The sequence below is a fragment of the Molothrus aeneus genome, chromosome 9 (genome assembly GCF_037042795.1).
Source record: "Molothrus aeneus isolate 106 chromosome 9, BPBGC_Maene_1.0, whole genome shotgun sequence".
NCBI lineage: Eukaryota > Metazoa > Chordata > Aves > Passeriformes > Icteridae > Molothrus > Molothrus aeneus.
The window spans coordinates 3,285,090-3,305,941 of NC_089654.1; the positions used below are offsets into that span (position 1 = coordinate 3,285,090).

The window sequence follows — 20,852 nt, forward strand, 5'->3', positions numbered from 1 at the left end:
CCATATATCTGACAATTGCTTTGCCACTGCTTAGAACAAACAATTCCTTTTGCAATCAAACAACATCTTGGTGGTCTATATTAGCATTTACAGGTCCTTGAAACCAGCATGTTTCTGTCTCCCAATAGAGCAAAAGTGCTGAAATCCCACAAATATCTTCTTTGAGACACTGATATTTTGTCCAGTTTCACCTTTATTTCAGAGGGAGGACTTCTAGACTTTTCTGTGCTCTGAGAAAAGATTTTGTGTTTCAGAAAAATACATCTGGGCTGCTCTGCCTGCCTCCTTCCTGCCACTACAGCACACAGGAACTGGACTGAGGGCACAGGACTCCTCAGGTAACATCAATCCTGACTCTCCCTGTCAGCCCCAGTTTGTGTTTTGAATGCTCTGTGGTTGTGAGCAAGGCAGGAGGTGCAGGGTGCAGAGGCACTCCCACTCTGCTGCAAAGGATAATTCCCTGCTCCCGGGCACTCTGCCCCCTTCAATCACTGCCGGCCTTGGGGGGTTGGCTATGCTTCAGCTCGCCTTCAAATGAAGCCATGGAGGAGGATCCAGGCAATTCAGATGGTGTGGGATGGATGTCGGCGAGCTGGACCCTCAGTAATTAATGGTTCATAAAGATTCCCGGTATCCAAAATGAGCCTGGTTATGTGACAACATCAATCTGTTCCAGGGGGTGATCAGAGGCAGGTGAGAGGAACAGGTCTGTGCCATCACGCTCCAGGATGTGCCTGGGGAAGGGTCATGGCTGGGCTTCTTCCAGGTCTTGTTATTTCCCATAACATCCCCTTTGTGCTCTGACAGTGAATGTAAATGGCCCCAAAACCAAAGGCCTGAAAAGGACAACAGAGGTGAGGTACCCTAGAGCCAAACTTTTCAGGTTTGTGTCAGCTATTCCACTCCTCTGCTAAAGGTGCAATGTCAGACTAAAACAATGAAAAATGGGGTAGAGTTTCACTGAAGTCAGGTCATTTTCATGGTAGTGTTTGCCTGGAGTACGACTGACCAAATCAGCAAAAAACTCCCAAATCTTGAGGGTTTTGTCAGGGCATTTTACCAGCTTAACCACCAAATGGGATGTAAACATGCATTTAAACTACTTCGTACAGAAACCAAATAACAAAACACTTTTTTTTTTTTAATTCAACCAATAAACAACATTCAGTGACTAACAAGAAAGAGCTAGTTGCAGAAGAAATATTACTTTTGCAAGAATTACTGGATTTTGTGGAAAGAAACTTCATTCAGTATTGAATTTGATTCACTTCATTCAGAATTCTCCTCCCTCTTCCTTTTTTAAATATTTAAATTTATTACTTAAGAAAAAGAATTAAAATGTCTCTTCACCTCTGGAAGAAGCTTTATTACTAATAAGGATCCTTTACAAAACTGCTTTGATTAAATGAAGAAAAAGAAAAGATGAATAGATAGCTAAATACCCTCTAATAAGAAAAGTTAATAAGGCAAATGCATCTAATATTTCTTTCTCTGATAATGGCTCCTTTGTTTTGGTTGGAGAGGCAGAAGTGAAGCACACACTCAGTGCTGCATTCCCACGACTAAATCACCTGTAAGATTGCATTTTGCATTTGAAAGCTCTTTGACAATGTCTGTCCCAGGGTAGATGCCTTTGCTTCTTTGATGTGGTTAAGCAATTTTTCACAATCATGTAATGGATTAAATTAGACTTAGTCTTCCTTGAATGTTTTATATGAGGTCTGGGTTAGAGATGGAGCTCAGAAGCATCCACTCACAGTGAAGAGCACACTTGAAAACATTTTGCAGGATGGGCTTAAGTGATGAGAACACAAACCTCTACTTGTACAGAAAAAATATGCCCTGTTTCCGGTGTCCTTACTCTTTTATTTTTCCTCCCCCCTTTCCACCTCTGAGCTGGAATATTAAAATGTGTCATTTTCTACTATTCCATAAACACCTTTTGAAGGTGGGGAAAACAAACAAACCCTACTGCACTTAGTACCTCAATGTATTATCCCAATAAGAGGTTTTGAGAGAAAAATGAAAAGACTGCAAGTTCTTTTGTGTCACCAACAGCAAACCATCCATTCTTCATCCCTGGAAGAGTTCAAGGCCAGGTTGCATGGAGCTCCAAGCAACCTTGTCTAGGGGAAGGTTTCCTTGTCCACAGCAGGGGATTTGGAACAAGGTGAACTTTAAGGTCCCTTCCAACACGGGCCATTCTAGGATTCTGTGATTCACATCACTGATGAAAAATGGAGCTGGTAGGAGGGGAAAAAACCACTCCTCCCAAAAAAGTTGCTTTCATCTTAAAAATTTAACTTGTATTTAATGAAGGCATTAATGAGCAAATGAAATATTTTGCAGGTATTTGCTATGACATAAAATAGACTTGGGGAATCCATTTCAGGGAAAAAATACCCTTGATCAGGCAGTCTGCATTTAATAACATAGCAGAGGACATAAGCATTTCATAAAAAATAAATCTAATAATTAGGCCTCATTTTTTACTACCTGGCTTGCATTTAAATGTCTGGTTTAAGGTGCAAATGGAAAGCTCTCTTTTGATTTTAGGAGACTTTGGCTAGGTGTTGCTTAATAACGGCTTTGCTAATGAAGTGTCTGTTGGTTACTGAATATGACACATTTCCTGGCATTTTAAAAAACTCTTCTAAATATACGGAAATTGTCTACTCTTGGAGTTTCTTAAGAATGAGGAAAAAAAAGCAGCAGCTGACACTATGTTAGTTAACATAATTTCAAATACTTCTTTTAACATTGAAAAGGGGGATTTTTCACTTAGCCCTGATAATAACCAGTGGAAGGCCCTCTCTCTACTATTACACAACCAACCTGCTTGGGCTGCACCACCATTCAGATCCCCTTTTCTTCAACTTACTGCCTGCTTTGTTTTATTCTGAATGAAACTCAAAAAATTCTAGAAGTTATTTGGGTTGAAACTGTAAACCACATGAAACCCCTGCTATAACTTAGGTTTGTTTTTTTTCCCTAAGCTTAGTCAGAATTCTAGCCAAATTGGCAAACATGATCAGAGCTTCAGGTTGGTGCGTGTGAAACAAAAATTCCCCCAAAATCTGAAAACCAAGTCACTTTTGCCTTATTTTGGGGATTTCTGTGGAGAGCATTAAACAGCCCTGTGTAACAGGATTAAAATAAATTTAACTTCCAAGGTCTGAAATTTCTTCCTCCAGGGTTTAATGACAGTTTTATTAACATAAGCTGATGCAGGATTAGACCGTTAAATATTTAAATCCCAACAATTCCTGAAATTAATCTAGAAAGGGGAAAATTTCAGCCTGTTCCTTACCTAAAATTATCTATTCCACCAATGTGCTTCTATCGTCCACTCTTCTCATAGATGATTGAGGAAATGGGATATGGAGTCACCAGTTAATTTACTTTTGGCTAAATTTGCCCGGAATACTTCTGAACAATTAGCACTCTGGTCTGAAGGACAAAATTACTTTGACAAAGTCGTGCCTAGGGGCTGCTCCATGACGTGTTCAGAGTCCGACATTTTTGGTACATGTCTGGAATTGACAGTGACTCAATACATAAGGATATCCTTTCATATTCTTTTATGTGATAACCTCACTTTTGTTGGCACAGGAATATGTTGTCTTTTAACCTGACTTAAGGAGCTGGCCCTAGAAATAGTCTTCATCTTTTTGGATAGCAAGTTGGAATCAAGATTATTTTGACAGATGGCATCTAGCCTGTCTAATATGCGTTTTACCTGCTCCATAAATATTGATGACTTTAATACATTTGTGTTCTGCCATATGCTTCTTAAAGGTACACTTCCAAAACTTGACTTGGTGTGTGATTTAGATGGAATTAATCTCCATTTTGTAGTACTATAAATGAGATCACAATCACACGTGTTGTGTCTGATGTTGGAGGATTAAAAATGGTGTGTGTGAGGGTGCAGGGGGTAACTCCGGCAGATTTACACCCCATTCCCTCTCAGTCCTGACACTGTGCATGTTACAAAGTACAAGGGGAATATGTCTTTATATTATAAAATATTTAACACAGAAAGGAGTTTGGACAAAGGGAACCCCCTGCTTCACAAGGTCCTGCCACTTTAACCACATTTAAAGTATTTTTGCCCTTCAGCTCTGTCAACTCTTATGAGTGCCATATAAAATGCCTCAAAGAAAAAAAAATTGGAAAGATTAGATACTTACTAAATCAGGTTTTTTAGAGTCACAATTGTATGAGCATCTCATATGCACACTGATATACTGCACAGATATTCCTCTGCAGAAGCCATTTAAAAGACATCGCTCCATGTTTTCTGGAGGAGGACTGTTTGCTTTATGCAAGGACAGTTCCTTTGAACTCAGCCATTTCCAAGGCAGATGGGGTGCACAATTAGCCCTTTTATTATTAACACCACTTTCCTGCTTCTCCACCAAGGTTACAGACTTGTTCACAGGGCCGTCACTGAAATGGGAGCAGGGCCAGGGCTGCTGGCAGGAAAAGGGAAGATGTGGGCAAGCAAAAGCCCAAGAACCATTCCCCCAGGCTCCCGTGGCCTTGAAAAAAGCACAACTGCTTCCAACGGGAAGAGCCTCATGCCCCAAGCTGGGAGAAGTTGGCTTTGACTCCCAGCAGTTTTTCCTCTGTTGGATTTGCCACCTTGTCTCATCGAGCAAAAAAGGCAGCCTTAGCTCTGCCCCCCTTCGCATTTCACTGCTGCTGCTTCCTTTGCCCACTCCAATCAGAAATCATTCAAATAATGCCTGGGACAATCTCTGTGCATGTATTTGTCAAGGTAGTCTACAATACAGCTGATTAGAGCAACACACAAAAAATATGGCATGGTAAACTGTAGGAGCAATACTTCTAAATTTCATAAAATACAAAATAATGCAAACTTACATTTTTGCATCAGTTTGAAATCATAGGAGCATAACATTTTTGCAAAGAAAAAGTATTTTGAAACAGGATTCAGGGTTCCCAGTGAAAAGGATTTTTCTCAAAAATTATGAAAAACTTATAAAAATTACAACATTATATAATTGCAGTTATCCAAAAATTTGTGAGGGATAACTTTCTATTCTGTCAGGTGCACAATTTCTCTCACTATTTCCAGAGAAATGAAAGATTAAAATTCAATTAGAATCATACAATATCCTGAGTTGGAAGGGACTGTCCAGGATCACTGAAGTTAGAATTATGATTTGAGCATTTACTAATATTTCCCCGTATTTAAACCTATTTGCTTTTGTTTTTGTTGTTGTTGTTTGGGGTTTTTTGTTTGTTTTGTTTTTGTTTCTTTTTTTGTGAAGTGTCTGCTGTTAATTACTGTGCTGTACAAGGGGAAGATAGTGCACCCTAGCTCATCATTGAGGGAAGGAAAAGAGAATGAGAGAACCTGCTGAGCATATTTTCAGAAAGAATCGCTTGATAAATAATAACCACTTCAGGGCTCAGTATGTAAAAGGAGCGGTCGGTGGTCCCACTGATGCTTTGGTACATTAATGATGGCAGAGGCTGTTTGTTGGCACTGATCTTGCACAGAGCAGCCACATCCAGTGAGGTGCTCACAGGAGAAATACAGGCAGCTCAGTGCTATGACTTTGCTACCCCAAGTTTATTACAAAGGGACCCCAAGCACCATACAAAACCATCAGGAAGGTTTCTCTGCAAAGCATTTATCTAAACTCTCTTCAAATTAAACAAAAGTTTTACCAGTCTTTTTTTTTTTTTCAGCCAAGTTGTGAGAGGCTTGGTGTGTGTCCACTCTTATTAGTTTAAATTCCCTCACTCACAGTCAGGATTTATCCCTGGGCGCTAGCTTCTCACATGGCAGTGCCCAGCAGCCACACAGGGTGGTATTTATCAAAACTTGAAGCTATAGTGACAGCACTGTCCTGAAATTTGTGTTTCTTGTAAAGGGGCTAGGCCATGATGGATGTTTTGCATAAGATTTGGTTTGCCTGAGTAGATTTTAACTGGCTATTTGATGAAGTAGCAAAGGCAAGCTGGCAAAGGTAAACTCAATTTTATGTCCACTCATATTCCATAAATTAAAGCTTGGACAAGGCTCACCAGACTCTTAAAAATTATTTGGGAAAAAACAGCATCAGCCTATGCAGAGTTCAAAGATAGGTCAGACCCCTGCTGGATATAAACCACTAAAGCATCCCTGGCTTTTGTGTGTTCAAATCAATTTTCACCAGCTAGGAATTCATCCTGGCTCTGGTTGGATGAGGCACAAAGAAAGCCAGAGACCACAAGAAGAGCTGGCATTTCTGAAGCCAATTGTAATCTCTGGTTTAGCCCATAAGAGATGGCTGGGAGTCAGTCCTCGGCTGGAGCAGAGCATGCTAATTTGGGCAGGTGCTAAAACACAGGAGCTTGGCAGCTGTGAATAGGAAAGAAAAATGAGTGCTCCTCCAGCTTTCAGTTGTGATTTGACACCTCTAACTGTGGGCAAAGGCTGAATCAATTCAGAAGCTTGAGTGTTTGGTCAAACCAACAAGCAATACATAAAATAAGCCAGAAACAGCAAGAAATGGCTTTCCTTGAGTGGCTTCTAGGTAGATCAAAACCACAATAGAAAAAATTTCTCAGAGCTATTTATTTATTTTTGGTACTGGTAGTTTAGTGCTAGTTCTGGAAAATACTATGGCAAATTACAGCTCCTGTTGTACTAGAGGTTAACCAATGATCTGCAGCCCTCACAAGAAATGAAGTAAATTTTTTTCCCCACTGGCTTGTTTGATTCAAACTATTTTTTTCAGGTACTTCAGTTATTTGTATTTTTGCAGTTTACCTGTTCTCAACAGCTCTGCCTGCTGTCCACTGACATCACATTAAACAATCACTTACAAAATTGCATCTTTGCTTACATCAGCCCTGTCCTCTAAACCACTCAAGTGTTTGGATCAGAGAACAACTCACTGCATTCAGACTGGGGCCTGCACTGAGCACAGCAATGTGAACGTGCCCTCAGTTCTCAGCAATGCTCATTTGACTCTGTGGCTCTTCACCTGATGTCCCAGCAGTCCTATTATCTGTGATATGTCCTTATCCAACTCATTTTGTTGAAATGCCAGAGAATACAACCGACAGTCCTCAAATGCAATTTATCTGAAAGATTTCTTAATAGAAAGAGTAATCTCTCAATGTGTTTTTAAGAGAATGAGGACTCTGCACGTAACTGAAGACTCCAAGAGTCTCAAACATTTTTCTTCAATCTGAATGCAATTACCCATTGTAGCAATTCAAATCAGGTATTAGAACAGTTTTGGGCTCAAATTCAGGGAATTCTTATCTTGGCAAATAAGAAGCTCCACTAACATTTCTCTGTTTCCTATCAAAGCACCTTTCCAAGGAAAGCAGGCACTGGAGGCCTGGTTCAGGGAGTTCAAGTGCAGGATTTTAGGCACCTGTCTAATCTCAGTATTGGTGACTACAACAGAGAAGCCAAAGCCACAACTCTGTTTCCAATATACCTAAATAATTTGGAAGCTGAGATGGTGAAAGCACAAAACGCCTGTGTTCACAAGTCCTGGTCCACTGAAGTCTGGTAACAAGCTTTATCTCCATTTTTTCTTTTTCCTAATATGTACACAAATCACTTCTGAAGTGTATTACGTGCATTCTGTAACAGAGTTCAGGAGCTTCTTTTATTATCTCAAGCTTGGATTTGTAGTGTTAATGAGTCACAGAACACCCCCAGAGGAATAACCTTTTGCCCTGTCAGTTTGTTTACTATGGCATTTCTTGGTCTAATAAATGAGGTCCCAAACATTAAAACTTTTCCTTGCTCCTAAGGTTTTTTTATTGCTATTGAAAATTATTTCATTACTTCAGAGGGCTCATTTCAAATCAGTACCACATCTTTCTTTTGTTCATATTCCCATAACCTATAAGAAATAACAGTAAAATTTTCTCTTCATTACCTTCCCCTCCAATCTCATTACTTCATGTTTCTTTATGTTGAATTGGATGAGTCACTCAAGTTTCTAATTCAAGTTTTGAAACCATTCAGATTTAAATTACATGCTTCAGACCATCAGCAAGTAACATCTCATAAAGGTTGGGGTTTTTTTGGTGTGAAGAAGCATAATTTAAGTCCTAGCAATGCTGATAGTGCTCTGTAGATTTAGTATTTTCTGCAGTTATCATTTTCAGTATGCAGAATATTCTATTAAGTAATACACAGCTCTCAAGGGATTTACATATATATTATTTATGGAGGAACCCCTACCATTATATAATCCTAACAATCTTGTTGGCTAAGTAGCTCCACCCAGGGAAGCATTTCATCTTGTCTCAAGAATATTTCCTAATAACTTTACTGCAGTGAATTTCTTGTCATCTACTTCAACAAGTAACAGTTCATTCTCAAAGGGTTAATTTCTCACAATAGAAAGAGCTTTTAAGGCCTCTGCAAACCTCTCACCAGCCTTTTATTTACCCAGTGTTGTGTAGTGGTTATTGTACAATCAGATTCAGCCAGCAGAAGGACAATTCAGTACTCCTAATTCTTCTGTGGATACACTACATGACCCATGTACGAAGTATTCCTAAGGCTCCCTATTTAGAAAGTGGATATAATAATATGTAATAATATGTATGCAAATGTAAAGAAATAGATGGGATTTTAGATTTTTAAAAGTGGTCTTACAAACCTTGTTCCATTTATTATTCCCTATACAGTGGAATATTTCCTAGTACAAAAGACTTTTAACCTTCAGTAAAGCCATTGTTTAACTTCTTATGTTAAGTCTTTTCTGGTTGAGTACCAGAAAATCAGTGACCTTCACTGAATCATGAGAACTACTGGGAACAGTTTCTGCTTCTCACTCACACATTTCCTGACTGATAGAGACAGGAGGGGAAGACTTAAGCCCGTTGCTGTTGTGGAAAGGATATGCCACGACTTCTACAGAAGAAAATTTTGCCTTGTATTAATCAAAACCAGAGCAAAACAAAACCTCAAAACCAAAGCAAATGCTCCTGATTTGTCCCTTGACTACACAATATCTTGTCTTCTATATTTACTTGAGGTAACATGCACAGTAGTGAATATTAAGAAAATCTCTACAAAGCATGCAAAGATTCTGGTACATCGGGTACTTTGATTACATTGTCAGCTCAAGTGAGGAAGGAGATAAATGCTGATATTGATAGGACAAGCATTTTAACCAAAATGCAGCTATGATTAAATTGATAGTACTAGCAAACTGCTTTTATGTTGGGAATTGAGCACAATCAATAATTTTCAGAGCACTGCAGCAGCAGGAAGACTACTCATTAAATTAAGTCAAAATCACCTTGTGAATGGATTCAGCATTGGGAATAAATACTGTTATCATTTATTTTGATATATAAATGAAAACATAACAGTTTTCCCCCCTGTTCAGTACTCCCTGTTCTTCTGTTAAATTTGTTTGATTCCATTGCTCCCTCTGGGCTGCACAGGTGTACATGCTACAGAAATTTGGCTTGATGCACATTTACCTATTCCCTCCAAACACACAACTTCTTGGGAAGCTCTTAGCTTCCACTTACAGAAAAGAAAAATCACATTATGTAAATGGCAAATCAAAATTCAGCAGTTACTAATTGCTGAAAAGTCTCTAAAAACCTGCATGTTTAGTGGTAGTGCCATCCCAGAACTTCACAGCTCTCATCCTCTGCTCTCCTATGGCACAGTTCTGCCACAGGAACCTGCACCAGTAACTTGAACTGGTGTCAGCCAGAGCCAGAGGGCACAGCATAAGATCCCCGGTTGTAAATATCACTAGTCCACTCTGAAGTGGGCTCATTTCTGGCTTTGCCTTAAGCATCCTTTGAAGGGCTAATTCTGTTTCATTTCCCTCTATTTTCAGCTATTTAGCATAATTAATTTGATCAGCCCAGCGAAAAGAGTGCTTCTTTCTTTCATGCTGCAATGATGCAATTTCTTTGACCCCTATTTCTACCTTTCAGATGTAAGAGGTTCACACATTTTGAAATAGTCATGACTGAATTACGATCCGTTATATTTACAGAATAATTACTTCAGTAATTGAAGATACTTCTTTCTAAAATGGCAAATTTTCAGGTTGCCTCAATGCCATGAACATTTACACCTCCTGTTGCTCCAGATAAATATCTTTTTAAGGAAACTGAATTGTGTAAATTTTGGAAAACATGGGAACTATGAAAAACTGTATGCTTCATAATAAGAAAATTATGATCTTTTAGGAAATTTGATGTACATGTACAATATTAGCAGTCCATTAGTAACTGGTAAGAAGAAATGCAGCTCTGATTAAATCCCAACTCTTGTCCAAATTTGAAGCTAGCTTAAAGATTTTGAGGTCATGAAAAGTCCAATAGACGTGCAAGAAGAATGATATTGTACACTGAAACTCAACCACACTTTCTAGAAAACTTTTTGATTCTTTTTTTAATGGGACTATCTGTTACTACAATTCCAGTTTAAAGCTCTCAAGCACATGCCTAACTTTAGGAAAGGAAGATGACACTTAACACGTGATTAAAATCTGTTCCCCCTGAGAATGCTGTTGCAGATTTCAGGTGTGCACCCTCTCTGTTCCGTGTTACCTGGGCTCACAGCATGCAGAGATGTTCTTTGGATGGCAGGTAGTATTTTCCTCCATTCCTTTCTCATCCTTACTCCTTTAAAACCCATGTTGATTCTCCAGGGTTTTGAGGAGAAGAGCCAACAGCAGATGTAGGATTTACCAGGGTTGCTTCTGCCAGTAGATCATATTATTATTTCTTCATATAGAGCTTTCAATACAGTTTTGGAGGCTATAAATTTATAAGCAATGAGGCAGAGGGTGGGCTCATAGATCACAGTGTGTCATGCTCTCAATCAATACACATTCAACATCCCAGATGCTGCTCTTGTGGCTTGGACACATAAGAACCCACCTCAGTTTCACACCAACTCCATCAATCCTCTTCATTCTTTCTTTTTTTTAATAGACATGCTATGATTATAATTAGGTTTTTGTTCAAAGCAGCCATTCTGTAAGACATGATACTCAAGGTAATACTTTTATTTTTATTTTATGGGCTCTTTTGTTTTGTTTACAATTATCAGTGCCTGCTCTGGGTTCTCCAGAGAGGTTTTTTTCCGAAGCAGGTGCATTTTCAGCTCATGTAATGGATTTAGAGATATTTGGCCATAAATAGATAGTGTTAAACGCTGCTGTAAAAATGAGATAAATGTTTATTACCCAAAAGGTTAATAAAAAATCCACTTGGGACCCTCTAGAAAAGAATTAATCCCTTTAAGCCTGTACTGAACCGGTGACAGTTGCACAAGATTCACAAGCAAATTGCATCTCTAAAACATCTTAAAAGCAGAAAAAAAATTCCCAGACTGCACACCACAGTAAATGGAGGGAAGGAATTCATGAGTTAGGTATCATTTATTATCTAATTTAAGCACTTAGTAGCAGCATCTGTTTACAAATAACCACTTTCAGCATTAGATAAGTCCCATGTTAGGCTACTGTTCCTTCTCAACTTTATTATCAAACACTATGATTTTATCAGGGTAACACAGAAAATCTCAGCTGAAAAAAAACGAGCTGTGAAACAGTCAGCAATCCAAAATGTCAGGAGGAAGAAGAAGCTGCACCTGCCAGGCACAAGACTCTTCATGCATATACAATATTTTCCCTGAATTTCATAAGTTCTTACTCCTAGTTCTAATGGACTAAATGCACTTGACTTTTTACTCCCCTTACACCTTGCTGCTGAATACAGAAATGACATTTAGTAGCCTGGATGGAAAAACAATTTAATTTTATAGGAGTACAGGTGATATTATAACCATCAGACCTGACAGCTGCCAAAGACAAGGTGAACCTAACGCGATCTGTTTACACAACACACAGTCCTTCAGTGCAAACTTCTCCACACAGGCACCTTTCCTGCTCCCCCTGGGGGCAGGCAGAACCTACACTCTCCCAAAATCAATACCGTGGCTTCCCAAGGTTTTCAAGTATTCTCTTCCCTTATTTCCATTCATACCTCACTTCTTCTAGTTGTAAGTCTGCTTTTCCCAATCAACAGAATGGACAGCAAAGCCTCTCTATTCGTGCTAGAGCTGATTAGTGGAGTCAAGAATAATTTGGCCCTCTAAGTCTTAAACAACCTTGCTGTCATCCCCCCCTTCTGGCTGCCTGCTAGAACGAGACAATAAATCCAAGTTTGCTTCCTCAACAGCATACAGTGATGACCACGGATGGTGGATTTGGGATAGCTAACTGGTGTCCCAGGACTTACAGATCCATTTGTTGTAGAGGGGAATGAGCACATGGATATAGCAGGGAGACTCCTTCAATATTTTAAATTCTTCACTGGCTGCAGAGATATTCATGATTCAAAACAATGTGCTTCAGCTGACTGATGAATATTGTCTCCCAAAAAGCCATTGAATACCAAGTATACTTTTCAAGCGGGATATGGAAAACTATCTACATGCAGGCAGTCCTGCAAATTTGCCGCAATTAGTTTTTTAGAGGGCTGGAATAGGATATAGGGATTGCAGACTGAAAATTCTTAGTAGGTTGTACAGTCTTCGGCACATCTTTTTTGTGCTTTCGTTTCCAGTTGCTTCCATCTCCTTGTAAAGGCATGAAAAAATAACCCTCTGAGGTTCTCAGGGTCTGACAATGAAAATGTTGGAACTAAACTGATACAAAATTTGGCCACTTGCTATTGTTTCTTTTTCAGGTCACTGTAGTCAGTGTTTTATTTTCTCAAAACAATTATGCAATTATTTTATGCTGTCTTTCCTCTTCTGTTTATTGTCCCTGATACTTTCCTCAGCACTACAGTGTTTTAGGAAATCTGCACCTTTATTCTCCCAATCCTAAAACCCTGGAAGATTATTCTTTTCTTTTACTAAATACAAAATATTTTGAGATATTTGGGTGTATCTTTGGTAGCGTGGAAGATAATTATCAAACTCCAGTTTATTTTATACTATGATGCTGTTTGCTAGAAATATATCCTGAAGTTAATGAAGTATCACTGCACATCAGAAGTTTAATCCAGATCCTTCAATCCCCCCAAACTTTGTGATATTTTAAGCTAGAGCAGAGCTTCAATTAAATCCGCCTTTGCGTATCCTCAGGTTGGAGTCCTGGGCTGATGAAATAGCCTAACTCCATCCTGAGATTGACAAGTTATTAATTAGGACAGCAGGCCTGTCACAACCTCTAAGCCTCACCAGCACTTCCACTGGTTCCTCAGAGAGATGTATTGTCGCCTACTATTGGGATTAAGCTTCTCACTTCCAAAATATAAGCCTCAATCACGGCACTGGATTGAAAATGACTCTATTAGTATTTTTGCAGCCTGTTGGCCTGTATCTCTTCCAGTCTGGATTTAAGGATGAAGTCTCAGATCATTGAAATCAATGGGAGTTTTGCCACTGGCTTCACTGGGGCCAGAATTTTACTCTGCATATTTTACAGGGAATCCTGAGAGAAAGAATTCATTAATGAAGTAGATTAACAAGTGCAGTGGTTCAAATACAGCCTTGAAATGTCCTCAGTTGTCTTAATGATGGAGATTGTGGCTCAGATAATGTAGGCAGGACCTAATCTACAGAATCTTGCTATGGTGGCTGAGAAAGCAGCAGCCAATGTCACAAACTCTGATCAAATAATAGTGAATTATTGTTGTAGGATAATCCTCAAAGTACTTGGAAAAAATCCTTCAATTAACAATGCTGTTGGACTCCAACAAAATAAAGGAAAACTTTTGCAAGGGATGATTGAAGGGTTCTTGGGACTCCCTGTAAATTGAACTCTTTCCTTGACACAAAGGCATGGTGAGAACACACAGGCTTGGAATCAGCAGGAATTGTGTGTTTCCATATTACTGTTTCCATTGTATTTATTATTCTCTAATGAGGCCATAAACATACAATAATGCCAATCAGATGCAGCATGAAGTCTATTTAAGAGAGTTTTCAGTTGCATTTTTACCTTCCACCACTTTAGGCAGGGAGCAGTGTGTGTGTAAATATAGTCTGAAGACCAAAAGAAAAAAAAATCACAAACAAAAACCCCACAAGTAAACAAATAATTTTACAGGAAAATGTGCATGCCAGTGTTTTACTGAGAGTGTTGTATCCCATTTGAAATATTCACTTTTACTACCAGGTACCCTGAAGAATGGCCACAGTGCTAAAACATGAGCGCTTTTGCAGCTCTGCTGGTTTAGAGACAGCTGCTTTTGTTGGATTAGATTCACAAGAAAAGCTCTAGCCAACGCCATGTAGGTCACCATGTGGGGTTCTAGCACTTGCCACACTGCAAAAACATTATTTAAGACCAAATTTTGTGAAGGAGCCAAAGGCCCTCTGTAGCATCTGGGTATGCTGGTTTCTAGTTCATTGCTCAGAGAAAAATACATGGATTCAAGACAGAAAATGGAAAGGGATTAATAGAGGGATTTTTGTACAATGTAGATCAATGCCCAGGCTCAGATTTGAGTCCCTTATGCATTTATCAAAGCCATCAATGCACAGCTTTATAGTCACTGCTTTCAAAACATCCACAAGCCTGTAGACATCATGTAGAATTAGCACAAGTACAGAATGTAGAAAAGCAACACCACTAAGAATGCGTATCTAATTGCACCCCAGTCTGGATAATACCAATTTCCACAGTAAAGCTATAGTCAGTCATAACAATTAAAAAAATCCTACCTTTTCCTTCCTATCCTTTCCAGTCAGCCTTTCCCAAAGCATCTCCAAATGGATACTATTGAACTGCTAGGTTTGAGAAGGGACTTGCCTTAGATTAAGTTTCCAGTGAGCAAGAGTCAACGCTGCAGATTTCTGCATTACCAATGTAATATGCACTGGGCTATCACATCTATTAGCTGAGATCCCTAGGAGTGCTCCAGTATGGCAACTACACAAAATCACATTCCCATCCTTGGGAGAGTTCAAGTCTAGGTCATTTTGGCAACAGACATGAAGGAAAAGCAGCGCTGTTCCTGGCTGTGCTAGAAAAATAAAAGTCCAGCTTCAGTCAGTTTGGGACCATGAGAAGAGCAAGACTCTCATCCAAACTTTAACACTGCTCTTTACACAGCTAGACATGTTAGGTGTTAACTAGCACAATCCAAAAAAGGAATCATACCAAAACCTGGGGTACACATGATTCTGAGTAAACCTAGAAAACATGAAAAAAACTGACTGATGACCAACAGGCAACACTGTCACATTCACAGAGAACTGAGGAGGCACTCAGAGGAGGATATTTCCCAAAAGCCATGAAAGACATTCCCATCATTACTTTTCTAAAAATTTCTTATAAAACCTTACTTTAAAAGCATAAACAACAGCTCTCTTTTCCCACCTACCCCATTTGCAGTTCCTCCTGTGCCAAGAAGATGCCACAGAGCTCTCCCTTGTCATGCACCACCAGAAGCAAAAGCTGCTTTGCCACCAAGGTGAGGCCCTAAGAAACATCTGGATGCATCCCTGGAGTTTGAAAAGATTCAGCTAGGTATAATCAGTCTCACCTGGGCCTGCCTTCAGGATCTTTACACCTAATAATGCTATCTACAAAAGACTGAGCTGGAAATGGCTTTCAGGTGAAGAAACTCATCAAATGCAAAGACCCAGGTTGTCCCCATAAGCATGAAATGGCAAAATGCCCTTTTTTTTTTTTTTAACAGAGTCATTTTCCAGGATGGATTTATCTCCTGCAGTGTTCACAAGGCCTGTGTTTTCACAGCATTTGAGGCAAACAAAATGCTCTTGATGAAATACCAGCTCTTACTGTGTGCAGAATATGGCATTAAATTCAGAGAGCAAAGGAAGAAGTGGTTTACTTGCCTTGAGGGGAATTAAGAAGTGACAGTAGGCACTTAACAACAAGTTCCAATTACAGCATTTAAATATAATTGCATACCCTGTTAATCTGTGTCAGGGTGGCATCATTTTAATATGATTGTCACAGATTCTTTCTAATATTATGAGTGATGTAAGTGAAGCAGAGTCTATGGAAAAAGTTCAGTTTCAGGTCTTAATATACACTCTAATTCTATCTGTCAATTATGCTACAGAAGAGTTCAAATAAAGGTCTGGGGATCTAGAGGATGTAGCTACCTTTATTAAAGTACTTCTATTGTAAATACATGTATGGGTCAGGAGACAGTTATCATTTGGTCTTGTTATTTTTTATGAGCCTACTACTATTAGAAGAGACTCTTGTGTATAATCATTTAGATGTGTCATGGAATCTTATTACAAATGGAAATAGTGAAGTGAAATAACAAAAATTACAGCTTGACCTCTGCAAAAATGTTCATCTAGCCACTCCTACTTGTGCATTATATATAGTATTACAAGACACAATTATAACTCAAGGATCAAAACCACTTTGCATATCCTTTATAAACTCCAAACTTTTCCTTATATAATGTAAATTTAACTGCACAAAGATTGGATACTGATGTCTAGTAGGTAAACTTCAAACCTTAAAATAGGCATTACTCTTCTGGCAGTGGTAAAAATGTGTCAGACTGTTTCTTCTGGTGTAAAAACCACATGAAGGTGTTTCCCGCCTCCTTGCTCCCCCTCATCTAGGTCTGCATTGGGATTTACTGCCTCCTCAGTTGTGCTTTAGGAACTGATTGTATGGCTGCACTTCAAACTTCATCAGAATTTATACAAGTTGAACAATGTCTGCTTTTAGAGGGTTTTTTTTTGTCCAAACCAGCACACTGCTCTGGTATATAAAGTACAGTTGCATCAACAAAAGTATTGCAGCTCAGGAGCTGAAATCAACAACCGCAGTAAAGGGAGAGAAATTGTTTATTACAAGCTTTCCAATGTATTTTCTACTGCTGGAGAGTATTTAAAACATCTCTATACAGGCACAAACTTCTGGTCCTACACCTCACCCAATGCTGTACAGGTTCTGGAGGCATTATACATAAGCAGAATTTATAAAAATGCAGCCACCTCCTTGAAAGAATCCACTTTTATTGTAGTGATGATCATGATCAACCAAGAGAATAAAACAGGCAGAAAGCTCCATGAAACAGAAAGCAGAGAATGGAATTACAAGGCAGTGATTATTAAAACTTCCTTATCTTTGTGTAAATCATCACTAGATCCTTCAACAAGTTTACATCTCATATTAAAATATCACTGCCACCAACAAAACTATCCCTGAGCACCATGCTGGCACTTGGGTTGCTGTAATCGTGCAGGAAGGATGCCACTTACTGAATCCCTGGATTTTCCTTGGTGGTTTCCCATCCAACACTACAGGGCTTGGCTGTGTTTAACTCTCAAGATCAGGCAGGATCTCAGCCAACATTGCATGGCCACATATTTTCTTAACCCTCCGACCAGCTGCCATGCTAAAAACACAAGTTGCAAATGCCCAGCTACATAATTCCTTAAATTTAGGATGGTCTCTTCTAATATTTTATTGCTCCAGTCTCTACCAAGTTACTTTTATTTATCTGTCAGGACTTTTATTTATGGTATCAGGATAATTTTTAAGCAGATTTTCTTTCTGGAAAGAACCAAATATTATCAAAATATGGAGTGTCTCCTAAAATGACCTTTGCTGAAACAATGGCTATCCTGGGGGCTTATGAGAAAAGACCCAAAAAGGAGATGTGCATTTTGGAAATCAGTGAAGCAAGTGAGTGATTGTCCTATGAGCCCTTGGACAACACTACACAGAGCTACCATATGCTTCCTAGTGCTCCCCTAACTGCCAGCTGTCTCCACCTTGCTCCTTCCAAATGGCAGAGGGGGCAGCTGAATTGCCAAAATTGATGTTTTGACCTGCAGTTACAGGCAAAAAACAGGCTTGGGGTTGGTTTGATAAGAACATAAACTACATGTAAGTAGAGCAAGGACAAAAGAAGGTCATATTGTTCCACTGCTGTCACGCGAGGGTAACTGAGGAAAAATAACAATACAGAGGCATTTCTACTAAACTAGTGGGAGATGAAAGCAACGCCCAGATCCTGAGCAGCATTTTACATTCATTTTTCCCTTCATTTGGAGAAGAGGCAAATGTTATACAAAGTGTCAGGCAACAGAAAATTGGATCCACTGCCCTTTGAATTAATGTGATCTGAATGCAGATAAGCCTAAAACAAATGAGTTGTCGAAAAACGTGCAAGCTGTGGAATCTATTACAGTCACCATCATAATCTTCTTTCTCAGAATGACCCGATTTGCTTTCTTCTGTCTCTTCTTATCCCCCCTTCTGCCACTTCTGGACACATCAATAAAGAACCATCACAAGTCAGTTTGGGCCTTGTTTCTGAAGACTGGTGCTTTGAGTTTGAGGTGGAAGGGACCTTAAAGATCATCCAGTTCCAAAGCCCCTACCATGGGCAGGGATGCTAGGCACTAGATCTGGTTGCTCCAAGCCCCATCCAACCCATCCTTGGACACTTCCAGGGATGGGGCAGCCACAGCTCCTCTGGGTAACAGGAGAGTTGAGTGAGTGGCCTCCAGCACACAGAAAAATAATTTTAATGATTATTTTTCCAATGCATTTTTATGGTGATATATCTGGTGATTTTTTACTGTGCCAGATGGAATCCTAGAGCTTCCTTCTTATGAAACATTAAATTGGACAGGTTGTGACTGCCTGATTTGAGTTAATCTCTAAGGTATGCATCTCGTGGGAGATTTACGAATAAAAGCTTTTAATAATGAAACACATAATAGGCAGGTGTGAGGTAGAATGCAGGAACACATCCTTATCTCAGTCATAAACAGAAAGCTTGGAAGAAATGCTAATAAACTGTTAAAAGCCTTTAATTAAGTGTGGCCCTAATAAATTTTGTGCTGCTTGGATGTGTGAACTTAAGAGATCAAAAAACCTCTAAAACTTAGGAATTTTGCCCCAGGGCACCTGGAGACACTGAACACGTGACAGGTTCTAGGAAAGGCAAAAGACAGTGCTATCACTTTGTCAGTCTTTATTGCAACATTGCCTTCCTGAGGGTTTCATAACCTGCAGAACAAAGAGTGCCAGGGTTCACATGCTACAGCCAGGCTGTTGACCAACCAGGCAAAACCAGGCAGGAAAATGTGAAAAAAAAAATCTTAATTTATTTTAACTACCTTTCATACAGAGGCAAGACCTGCAGAATGAGGCTCCTGAGGGCATGGATTTTAGGGGGCACATGCTATCTTGCGGTGTTGTGGCCTTTAATATTTTGTTAACATATCCTAAGGACAGCTAAGCTTCTCCAGGTTGGGTAAAAATCAGTATTTAGAAGAGCTGACCCATTGAATGAACCTATGTATACTCTAAGGAAGCATTTCTCACAAAGCTGACAGTATTAGATCTCAGAGAATCCTCAGAGAATTGCTCCTACCTAGCATTCCAAAAACCTCAGTTTGACCCTGCATCCAAAGACTTACACTAAGACATAAATTCACAGACAAGCCCAGGCTTCATTAGCTCTAATTCTCATGGAATAGGTTGTTTCAAGTCTCTGCTCTTGAGGCTTCCCAAGGCAGTTCCTGCTGGATCTCACAAACTTCAAGGGGCTATTCAGCAGTCATAGATCATAGTGGCACCAGGTGAATGTCCTCAGCCCTGGAAGACAACCAGGAGTGAAGGATATTCAGCTGGATTGCTGAGCTGACTTTTCACTAAACAGGAATTTTCTCCACTCTAGACTTTCTTTGCATTGCCTGTTTGAACTGATCTGTGCTTGGTGATTTGCTCTTGTAACCTCCAGAATGCTCTGCGCTTCCAAGAGCTCCTTGGTACAGAAAGATACAAACAGCAAATCAAGCTCAAGTAAACGAGATGGTGCTCCCCGTGCATGTACTGAACACAGACACACAGAAATTCATTATTGAACCTCCCTCTCACATCCATATGTTGTTCCATTTCCCTAATGATTCTTCCACTGTGCCAGTGTTTCCTCCTGAACAGGAGATGCACAACAGCTGGTGAAACAGGACAAAGTCAGGGGAGAGCAGCTATTAGAGGAGTTAACTGGTGACGCCTGGACACCACTAGGAGACATTTTCCATGTCACTGTGCATTCAGCATGGAATCTGTGTCATCACATGGTGCAGCAGTCTTGGCAAATCTGTTCCAAAGCTGAGTCTGCTGGCACTTTGCAACTACCATCATCCCTGCTGTCGTTGATCTTTGGCTGCCTCACCGCAAATGGTGTTCTCCTGTCACCTCTGCTGCCACACAGACAGACAGACAGGGCTTAGTTTAGTTCCAGCCTACCTACGTAGTCTGTCACCAAGCTGAATGGGAATACTTTGGGCTCCTTTTAGATGGTATTTGTCCATAAGAGACAGACTGAAAAGCAGGGATATAATTATTTTCTGCTTTTATCCAGGAATAGGGGAGGAATTCCTGATTTTCCACAGGCATAAATGTATTAAAGTCTGCTCAGTTCAGACATTATTTTTTCAGCGAAGATCATGCTACAGATAAAGAGTCAATGAACTTCAGGCATTACACCTGAATTCTTTAAAGGGACAGCAGACAGCAGATATTGCTGGGAACTGGAGTTTGGCTTGTGTGTAAATCAGCAAAGGAGTGGGCAATAAACTATGTTGGTGTTGAAGTAATTTTCTATCTGTCAGAGGCAGTTCCTTCTACATAAAACTGTATTCACTGTGGATTTGCAGTGATAAAAATGGAAATGCATGAGGACAGAGCAGCTCCTGGCTCATTTGTCAAATGTTGGGAGTATATCATGCTGTACTGGACAAACTTGTTTTTCCTGCTGTGCAGATCCTTTTCTGCATTTCACCCCTTTCATATATTCAAATAAACTCTTCATTATTTTGCAGTTTTTGAGGTATTCTTCAA

General features: G+C 39.6%; 1 long non-coding RNA gene across 1 annotated transcript in view; it reads left to right on the top strand.

The window, feature by feature from the left end:
- Nucleotides 1-20,852, top strand: part of LOC136560345 (uncharacterized) — a 49,328-nt gene that overhangs the window by 20,335 nt on the left and 8,141 nt on the right. Inside the window, exon 2 of the long non-coding RNA XR_010784125.1 lies at nt 255-338. This is a non-coding gene — a long non-coding RNA (uncharacterized lncRNA). The remainder of the gene's footprint in view (nt 1-254; nt 339-20,852) is intronic.